Genomic DNA, 10188 nt, shown 5'->3' with positions numbered 1-10188 from the left:
TCGCTTGTGTTTATCCCTCTGGAACACTTCACTGCATCAACCAGGTGTCAGCTCCTCACAGTGGTTACAGCATCAGCACCCACCACCTGACAAAGAGACGGAAGGGTGGACAGACAGAAAGAGAAATTAACATAAAATTCAACATCGTGTACGCTAGAGTGTTGAGAAAAGCAGGAATGTAGAAGTTTTTGGTTTTAAGAAGCCTTGAGTCAGCCGTGGCAAAGAAAAGCATGGACAAAGAAAGGGCTATGAAGGGCAAATTAACATAAGAACAAAAGATTATACAGTAATTATGTAATCAGGCGAGTGCTATAGTTTGCCTTCAGGTGAGGATATCATTTTACCTAACGTTAGCTAGCTTTACGGTGACACTTGAGACACATATTTAACCTGCTATGTCTAAAAAATGTTTAAAAACAAGCAGTTATCACAGCACTAACATATAATCACTTAAGCTGTTTGAGTGAACATGTTAGCACACTGCTGTGTAACTAGTCTACATATCTAGAAGATAGAGCAACGTTAGCATAGTTAGTTGTTTTTGTGTCCACCAAATGAATGTAAATCCAATATTCACCCCTTGTTTTGGTCTCTGCTAACTCCTGTGAAAAATATCTGACTCTTAGCTGCTAAATGCTACATTATGTTCACTACAGTAGCTAGTTAGCCGCTAACTCTTGCTGCCATTTGGTGCTATAGACGTGGTTCTTCTTTCACTGAAAACAGCTGACTGATGAGGGGGAGTGAACAGTAAAAACCAGACCAAAATGGCATTTTGGTCTTTTTGGTGACCAGAACACTGAAATAGTGCGCTGAAACAAGCTCACTCAGCGCTTAGAGGAAATGCAGATTCAGGTGATAATTTGAGCTATAAAGTTTGTACGCAGCATTAAAGCACTTGTGGATCCTGGTCAGAAACAAAAAATGTACTCAAGCCACAATTATCAGTATTTCACTTCCAAAAGCGACGTCAGTCTAATCTGAGAACCTAGAAGGTGTTTCTTTCTCTCCCATGTTTTACACTTTGATAATGGATCAAGCTCATTAATTAAGCTAATCTCAGTCATTGTGTGGCTCTAACAACTCCAGCGCCGTCTTACCCGCTGACTGGTGTAACTATTAACACAACTGCTGCTGCTCTTGCATCATCGAATCTCATCGAGAGAGAGCGCAGACAGCAGAGAGGTGCGGGCCTTTGAAGAATAGTTGCCAGGGAAACACAGCCTCTTATTCTCATGGCAACACAGTCGTGTACCGTTCAGTGCTAGCAATCAGGTGGATTGGATGGCCGGATGGATGGATGGATGGATGGATGGATGGATGGATGGACTATACTCTCCTCCTCTAAAAGGTTGTAAACCAGACCATCCACTCCTGTAATTACACGTATTTTACCTGAAACAGAGATTTTTATTTAGACTCTGTGTTCCCTTAAAGTAAATTGCCTAACGCTTATTGATCTCTCCTCTCAGTGAAAGGGCAAAGATCAAGTACTGCACAGGATGCTGAGGTCAAGAGAGGTGAAGACCTGAACTATGACACTGATGTTAACGCGTGTGGACAGAGTTAAGGTGAAACTACATCTTTCTGAGTTTAAGTTGTTCTACCCGTTGCACTTTAAAACTGACGTGAATTGGTCGAAACTGTGTCTGCAATGAGTCTCATGAGTCAACAGTGAAAGCCCCTCAGAAACTCCCATCATGTGCATTTCCTCATGTTTGTAACCACGGAGAAGAAGTTGTTTAAGGTACAGGGTATCATTAATGAAAGGCCAGCGGCTGTTGCCATGAATATTAATGGTTTTTTCACATCAAATTGAAAGCGGACATATAATTTTACTCCTGCTTCAGGGCCCTGACTACACAGTTTGATGGATTACCATTTTCAATTCTGTTAATTAGTTGAGTGCTTTAATTTGCCATTAGAGCTCCCTGCAACTTGTTTGCTTTCTCAGCACTGCTGTTTAAACGGATCTATACACAAACTTCAACTTCCGTCTCTGTACTTGCTATATGAGGGTTTGAGATAAACTGCATACACTTTAAATCACATTTAGTTTATCTGAGTCACATTTAAACTTTGATTCAAATTTTCATATTTTATAATACAGTTCAATCAAAACACCGGGGAGGAAAACAAACAAGTACAGGACTTTCATCCTGTCCTGTGCGAAACTAAAAGTAAGCGCTGACACAGTGAGTCAAGATAACGTCAACCACACTCTTTCCCTAAATCTAACCAAGTGGTTTTGTTCGTAAATCTAACTTGCAGTGAAGACAGAATAAAAATAAATGTTAAACACACTATGTATGTAGCGAGTGAATATTAACACGCCGTCGCTGACATGTTTAAAACCGACGCTACAGTGGTACGTAGAGCTGACTGAGCATGATTCTTCCAAACAGTATCCCCTCATTTGGTGTTTTGATAATGGAAGATGACGCGTCGCTCCCAAATCTCTCTGATCTGGTGGATCTAAAGGTCAACATAAGATTCATTCACATCATCTTTACGACACATTCGGTGAGCACTGCCCTATCCAGTAGCATATGGATTTGTTGTTTCTCCACAGATTCAGTCTAGTCTGTGTGAATACAATTTTCTTTCGTTTTGAAGTATTCAAAGTCAAAACTAATGCAATCAGTTTCCTGGAAGACTTTGATATCGGAGCTGTCACTTAATGAGCCCCGTCATGAATCAGTGTCCCGCTAATCAAATATTAGACTACTCTGCAGCCTCCAGTGAGCAGACACTGAGAGAGAAGTCTGACCAATCAGAGGGACAAGCCTTTAAATATATAGCTGCTTTTACCGCAATCTCAGAAAGAGATGGCGAGAGAGTCTGAGGGGGAGAGGGGGGAGGAAAGGGAGAAAGTAAGAGATCACAGACTCATTGTATGCAGACATCTGTCCGTTTTGTTGAGAGTCCAAACCCACTGGTTATTATTCCTATTCTCTCTCTATCTCTTTCACTCTTTCTCAACCTTTTGCCCTCTCTCCGCCCCCTGTTCACTCCAAGCCACTCTTTTCTGCAGCCGTTCGTTCACTCATCTCCTCACCGCACACCCTTTTGACCTCTTCCTCTGTTTGTGGGTCTTTTACATCCTCTCCATCTTTGTTCTCGGCATATTGTCCCTGAAGGTAGAGATGAGTGCAGGAGGCTGCGGATAAATCACACATACGTGTGTTTTGAGAGACAGGAGAGGAAAAGAAGGGGATGAACTCACACACCCACCTAAACTCAGTTAATCCTCTGCTTTGTTTGGAGGAAATGTGAAATATATAATGCGCAGTGTTACTTTATTGATGTAAGTATGCATCATGCGGATGCTGGTGGTAGGTGGGAAGGAAAATGGATGATTATATACTGGAGGACATATCTGTGGGAGGAGATGAGATAAGAGAAAGGAGAAGGACGGGAGAGAAGAGGAGAGGAGAGGACAATGCAGAAAAATGAGTGAAAAAGGAAAGACAGAAAGGGAAAACACAAAAGAATAGGAGAATAGTGGAGAGGATAGGTAAGCTAAGGTAGGAGGAGAGGAAATAAAAGGAGAGGACAGGAAAGGAGAGGAAAGGGAGAGAAGAGGAAAGGAAAGGAGAAGCCAGAATAGGGATGGAGCAGAAAGGAAAAGTTAAGTGAGAAAAAGTAAAGGAGAAGACATAAAAGGACAGAACAAGAGAGGAGAGGAAAAGAGATGAGAGGAAAGGAAAGGAGAGGAGAGGAGAGGAGACAAAGAGCTAGTTTGAGGAGTCTAATGGGAGGTGGCAGTGTCAAACCCAGCTAGACCAACGGTAAAGATTGACCACCGATGGAATGCTACAGCCGATTTGCCTCAGGCCTAGACATGCACACACACACACACACACACCCACACATACACATACACACACACACATTCACACACAATTAGATACCGCCGTCCCTGAGGTGAGGAGCAAAGGAGCAAAGGATGAATCGCCAAATAGCAAAAAAGAGAGCGGAAAATGGAATGAAGAGGTTATGATTCTTTAGCATCACCCCTCCCCCTTCTCTCTCTCTCGCTCTCTCTCTCTCCCTCACACACACACACACACACACACACACACTCTGGCTGAGTCCAGAGCAGTGCACAGTGCCTTATGAAAGGGCGATTGCAAATGAGCATTGTGATTCTGTGCTGCGAGGCTGACAAAGAGAAAGGGGTGGATAGAGTGAGAGACAGAAAGAAATGTGAGCGGGAGAGAGGGAATGGCATGTTTAAGCTGGTACTTGAATCCATTTTCATTGTGAACAAGCTTCAGTTTGATCATTCTTTCAGTTGAAATAAAGAACTGATGGATTTCAAGGCTTATTTGCTCAGAGGTGGATACAAACCGAGCTCTAATGTCTCCATCATGTAGATATTATGAAGGTTTATATGCATTATGTGTATTTGCATTGGCTATTTGCAGTATCCTGTTTGTCGTTGTGTTGTTTGATTATTGGTAGTAAAATTCCAATTTAATGCTCTGTTTTCTTTCTTTTCTCCGCCACAGAGATGAATATATGCCTTATATTTAATGCAGCCATTAATATTTGAATACCACAATTTGGCTCTTGGGCGTTTTGAACCTTGGAAAAGCCGAGTTGTAAAAAATTCAGCTTTGAGTTGCATTTTTAACAACAGTTTCCTCTCAGAGCTTTGGCTGTCAGAGGATGAGTGAATGTACAGTAAGCGCTTGTTATCCTTATTTGTGATGTGGGACGCCAATTAGCTGCTATCAAAGGAAGCGCTATAGGCTTTTAGGGGTCTACACACACACTCGCAAGGGGGCTCGTGATGTGTGTACATGCATACCCTTGTGTTACTGTCATTGCTGGGGCTATTGTTGCACCCCGCCCCCCCCTTTCCTTGTCCTTCCCTGACCCCCTGCTAGCTGTAAACAAAGAGAGAAGTGATATACGTCTGTACAGCCAGAAACTCTTTGTCCCTGACGGACTGCTTACACACTGCTTTATGTGGGTCAGGGGTGTGTGTGTGTGTGTGAGTGTGTGTGTGAGTGGGTGTTTACATATGAAGTTAATTTGAATGAGATACAAATACAATTTAATTGAGTTAAATTGATTTGAATGGAGTTGAATTGTACTATGTGTGTGTGTGTGTGTGTGTGTGTGTGTAAGCAGAGACCTGTAGGTACGGTATGTGTGCGTGTTTGTGTGCGTGTATATCCACCTGGAATTGAATTGAATTAATTTGCGCTGAACTGGTTTGACTTGAATCAAATTGAACTAGAAAGGTACACTCAGTAGAATGCAGAGCTCCGCCAGGTGTGTCTGCAACGACCAATGCTGCAGTGTGTGATTGAATAAATACATCCCACAATTGGCTAACCCCCATTTTATACACTAGTGGGCCGTAAGGTGTTGTAAAACACACTAAGTTCGAACTCAAAAACAAGCGGCGAATATATAATGCAGTTTGCTGCTGAAGAATGCGAGATTAGCCGTGGACAGACACAGAGGTGCACACATGCACGAGAGGGTCGCATGATCCCTCTTGTGGAGATAGCTAAACATCTGTGTCTGTGTTGTAAAACAGAGAGTGAGCAACAAGGACCATAAAACAGTAGCTACATAAAGGCAGTTTGAACTCAACTACCTGCTGTCTCGTTGTGATTCTCCTCTCTCCTTCAACTCTCCTTCAATCTTTCGGCCCATTCAGTGACCGTCTGACCGTCTGCATGTCTGTTCACTTCCCCGCCCTCTTGACTGCCAGCATGTACGTCAGCCGTTGTTCTCTTCTTTAACACAATTATATGACCGGTTTGTGTAGCAGTCAGAAATCTAACTTCCTACTCTCTCATTCTGGTGTGTTCCAACTGTATTTTTCTTTTCAAAGATTATTTTTCTGTCTTTCTTTGCCTTTATTGGACGGTTGCTGATCGTACTGGCCCAAACTGAAAACATGGCACAAGAGCGAACGGAATGACACGCAACAAAGAAGCCCAGTCAGGATCAAACCGGAGATGTTGTTGTTTGTGTCTAAGGTACCAAACCCCCATTCTGATATATTCTTAGTAAGTTTTAAATCTACAATGTGTACACACGAGAAAAAAAATGCCAGTAAATGTGCACTATTGTGTCACAATGAATAGATAATAATAGGAATAGTAGGAACTCTTCAGAGTGATATTGGAAAAGCATTTTGCTTTCTCTTGCACAAAACAGTAAAGTAGACCTCTGAATAATGTCCTCATCTGTGAGTTTTCTGAGTTTTGTGCACTTTGACGGCTGTTTCCCTGGATGAAAAAAAATAACTTGGAGGTGGCACTAAGAATGGCGACGTCATTTTCCAGTGCCAGAACGAGAAAAATATGAGCGAAAAGCCGACGCAGCAGGTACATGTTGTTGTAAGCTGACTCAGCTAAGTTTAGTTCTACAATGTGACAAACTTTAAGTTAACTGCTCTTAGAAACGAACATCACAGCTGACAGAAAAGCATGTTGGAGTGATAGAAACGTCACTTACAAAATAACAACCTCACCCGGAAGCTGCTAACAAAAACTAAAGACAGACCAGAAACAAAATTGACGACGGAGAGAATAATGGAATGAAAATGAAAGGACTATTTATTCTTGGTTGTTGTACATACTGTTTACTATTACTACGTAGTGTGGAATTGGGACACAGCAGCACATGACCACAGAGAATGAATGAATGAATGAATGGGGTGACCTCCGACACCAGCGTGACCTAGAAACTATATACAGCTCGGTGCGTCGGAGTCGTCCACCCTCTACATGCTGGGATGAGACGGCATGTCCTTGAAGGAGACGATGCTCCATCACACTGTGCTGCAGTGTGTCTCGCATTGGCAGAGGATGCAGTGTTACACTATTCCTGGTCCCACTGGGAGGGGCAGAATAGCAGCAGCAGCAGCAGCAGCAGCAGCTCTCAAATACAGGAAATTGGCTGCGATGTAATGTATGGGCTCAAGATGACGCTGAGAAAACAAAAAGGTGGAACAGGATGAGAATGAACTAAAAGAAAAGTCGATTTGGGACGTTCTGGTGGATCCCCAGTGTGAAAGTTTGAGATCTTGGCTGTTATTGTGGTTTATTTCTGTCCAGTGATTTATTTTTGAGTTAAATACTGATTCTTTCTTTGTTGTTTGACGCAAAAAGAATGATATATAGAGAACATGAATGCTCCCTGGCTCAAGCTGAACTAATTAGTGAGCAAGTGTGTATTTGTGTGCACAGAAAGGTAAAAAAAACTAAGATATTGTGTGTTTGTGTATCATCTCACAAGCCTGATCAAACACCGGACACAAGCATGGTTGCCAGCATCCCAGTGTGCCCACGGCCGATCTGGCACACACACACACGCACACACACACAAAGATATCAATATACAAAGACATACAGAGATGATACTGAAATGAGAATTAACCGTTCACTAAGCCCAACCCCCTCCTTCGTTTCTGTTGTCAAGCTTCACGTTGTTGCACAACACATTTACAATGATAACGATGATCGGCCCGTCACTCAACATTTTTGGTAATTTTATAAACAATTGATCGTTGATTTCACACGTAGACAAAAGCAGGTTGTTCATCAGTCGGTGATCCATGTTTTTGTACTGCCGGGTAGAGCTGGTTGGCCTTAGAATAACACACAGGACAATATGATCATTTTAAGATCGGACAGTATTTTGCTGTTTCTTTGCTCATTTTACAGAGAGATCTACTTGGACGAGCAACACAGAGGTTATGGTGGTTATATTTCTGCTTTATTGGCATAATAAAAAGTAAAAAAAATGGTTTCACTTTTATATACCTCTGCCAAGTGGAGTTTATGTTTTCGGTTTGGTTGGTTTGTCTGTCTTATCAGAAGGATTACAAAAAAACTACTGTCCTGAAGTTCATGAAACTCTGCAGGAGGGTGTAGCATGAGCGTGTCTAGATGGTTACCTACAACCGTGTGAAAGAGCCAAAGGAAGAACCCATTACATCATGGAGCGGATACACACATTATCTTTCACTTTCGTTAACATTACAAGATCTGGGTTCTCCAAGTGTCCTTCTTGTTTGTTCATGATATGTTGCTTTGTTTGTGGAAGTAGCGCTGCACTATCAATAACAAAGTAAGCTAGTTAGCCAGGCATGCTAGCTATTGTAGCTTACCTTGAAGCATAAGATACACACATCTTATGTATTTGGTTCTGGAAAGGCATAAAAAAAATGACCTTCCCTTTTGATAGTCTTGAAGTATTTTTCTTTCCAGAGCGTGACGGACTAGTTGTGCCTGGTTACGATTGCTAAGCTATGATTGGAGAATCGCTGTTTGGGCTGCTAGCCAACGGTCAACTGAAGGAAAGAAACCATCATGAGCAGCGTAGTCAAACGAATATCATGACTGTTACACTAAATGCACTGTTTTTCATATGAGATAAGGGTTCCACTCTTATTTTAGTGTATTTATCTGAAACCTCAGCAACCAAACAGTCAGTTATATTATCCGGCAGAATTTATGAAGCTGGAGCCTTGATTGAGATACGATCGCTAAGTAGATATTTTACCTCTTCACTTATTACACACTAATTGCAATACTGTCTCGCTTCCTCTCTTCCCGCTCTGCTTTCTTTAGCCATCCATCGGCCTTAATTGGCTTCACCTTCCCATTGAATTGGGGTTATTGATCTTAAATATGACCAGAGGGCGGGCGTTTGTCCTGTTTATTGACATTAGTGGACAGCAATTGATCTGATCAACAGACAACAGGCCACGATACTGTAGGAAGTCCTCGGAGAGCAGATCTGAAGTAATCTGATTACATCCAGAAATTCACCATCTCCTCTTTTATTGCCATCGAAAGAGAGAGTTTGACAAGCCAAGTCATGTCTGGTTAGACGTCGACTCCCAGAGGCAGGAGAGGATTCACTGTGTGGCCTGTCTCCGTATCTCACTGGATGTAATATCACACATTTCAAGGAGTTTCAGCAGGACACCCGTAACAAGGATGATTTTAATAAGACTTTTCAGAAGTTTCCACAAGTGCCAGTCAGCATCGAGAGTTAGGTAGTATGATCAAAGAGTTATCAGATCTTGGCTCCCTTGTCACTGTGAATTTAATCTCACTGTCTCCGAAATCTATTTCCTCACTGGTTCAGTGAGTTACTTCATAGACGTGTGGGAAATTAAAGATTTGCTCATTTCGAAACTTGTAAGGCAAGTATTGAGTTTTAAGTTTTGTTTATATCCAAGTGGGATAGATAATTAGAAGAAAAAAGGTTTTCTGTCAAATCAACCTGTGTTGAACTTAAGTATTTTATTGTCAACTTCCGTCCTTTTTGTTTGTAGACTCTCGCTTCGGTAGCCGAGGGTTTGCAGCGCGTGCCTTACAACCACAACGTCCAGGTTTAAATTCTGGCTCTGGGCCTTCGTTGCATGTCATACCCCCGTCTGTCTCGCCCCCCCTTTCTTCAATGACAGCAGAACATTCCTGTAACAGGTGACAATGTTGTTCAATTTGAAGTGCACAGGAAACAAGTAACATTACCGAGCATAATTGCTCATTTCTCTTAAAGGTATCGTGTGACATTTTTAAGAAAGAAGATTGATGCCGCTCGCATGTCTGAAACGCTGGTAGCTGGTTAGCTTAGCTTAGCATAAAGACAGGAAGCAGGGGAAGCAGCAAGCCTGGCTCGATACCAAACTAACAAGACCGGTCTACCAGCACATCCAAAGCTCTGCAGTTAATACATTATATTGTTATTGTTTATTCTGTACAAAAACCAAAGTGTCGTTACCTTGAAGTTGCCAGGCAACCAACAGACTTCAGTAAGTTACAGTTCCAGGCCAAGAACATTCAAGCCCACTCTAAAACCACAACAAGACAAGACACAAAGTGTTATTGAGCTTTAGAGGTGCTGGCAGGTGGATTCTGTTCCGTTTGGACGGAGCCAGGTTAGCCGTTTCCCCCAGTTTCCAGTCTTAATGCTCAGTTAAGCTAACCAGCTGCTGACTGAAGCCTGACGTTTTCATCTAACTCTCAGCAAAGAAAGCGGAAAAGCATATTTCCGAAAATGTTGTACTTGTTTAGAGGAATATTGTACGACTGCATGTCCACATGCTGGCAGCATCCCCAAATTGTCTTTTGTCTGCAACTCTCTGACAAAGTTGTATGTACTAAATATTCTTCTTGCATTGATATACTGTAACCGTCTGCA

Source organism: Pholis gunnellus (genome assembly GCF_910591455.1).
Source record: "Pholis gunnellus genome assembly, chromosome: 16".
Taxonomy (NCBI): Eukaryota; Metazoa; Chordata; class Actinopteri; order Perciformes; family Pholidae; genus Pholis; species Pholis gunnellus.
The sequence above is the reverse complement of the archived record's forward strand: the minus strand, read 5'-3'. Positions refer to the sequence as shown.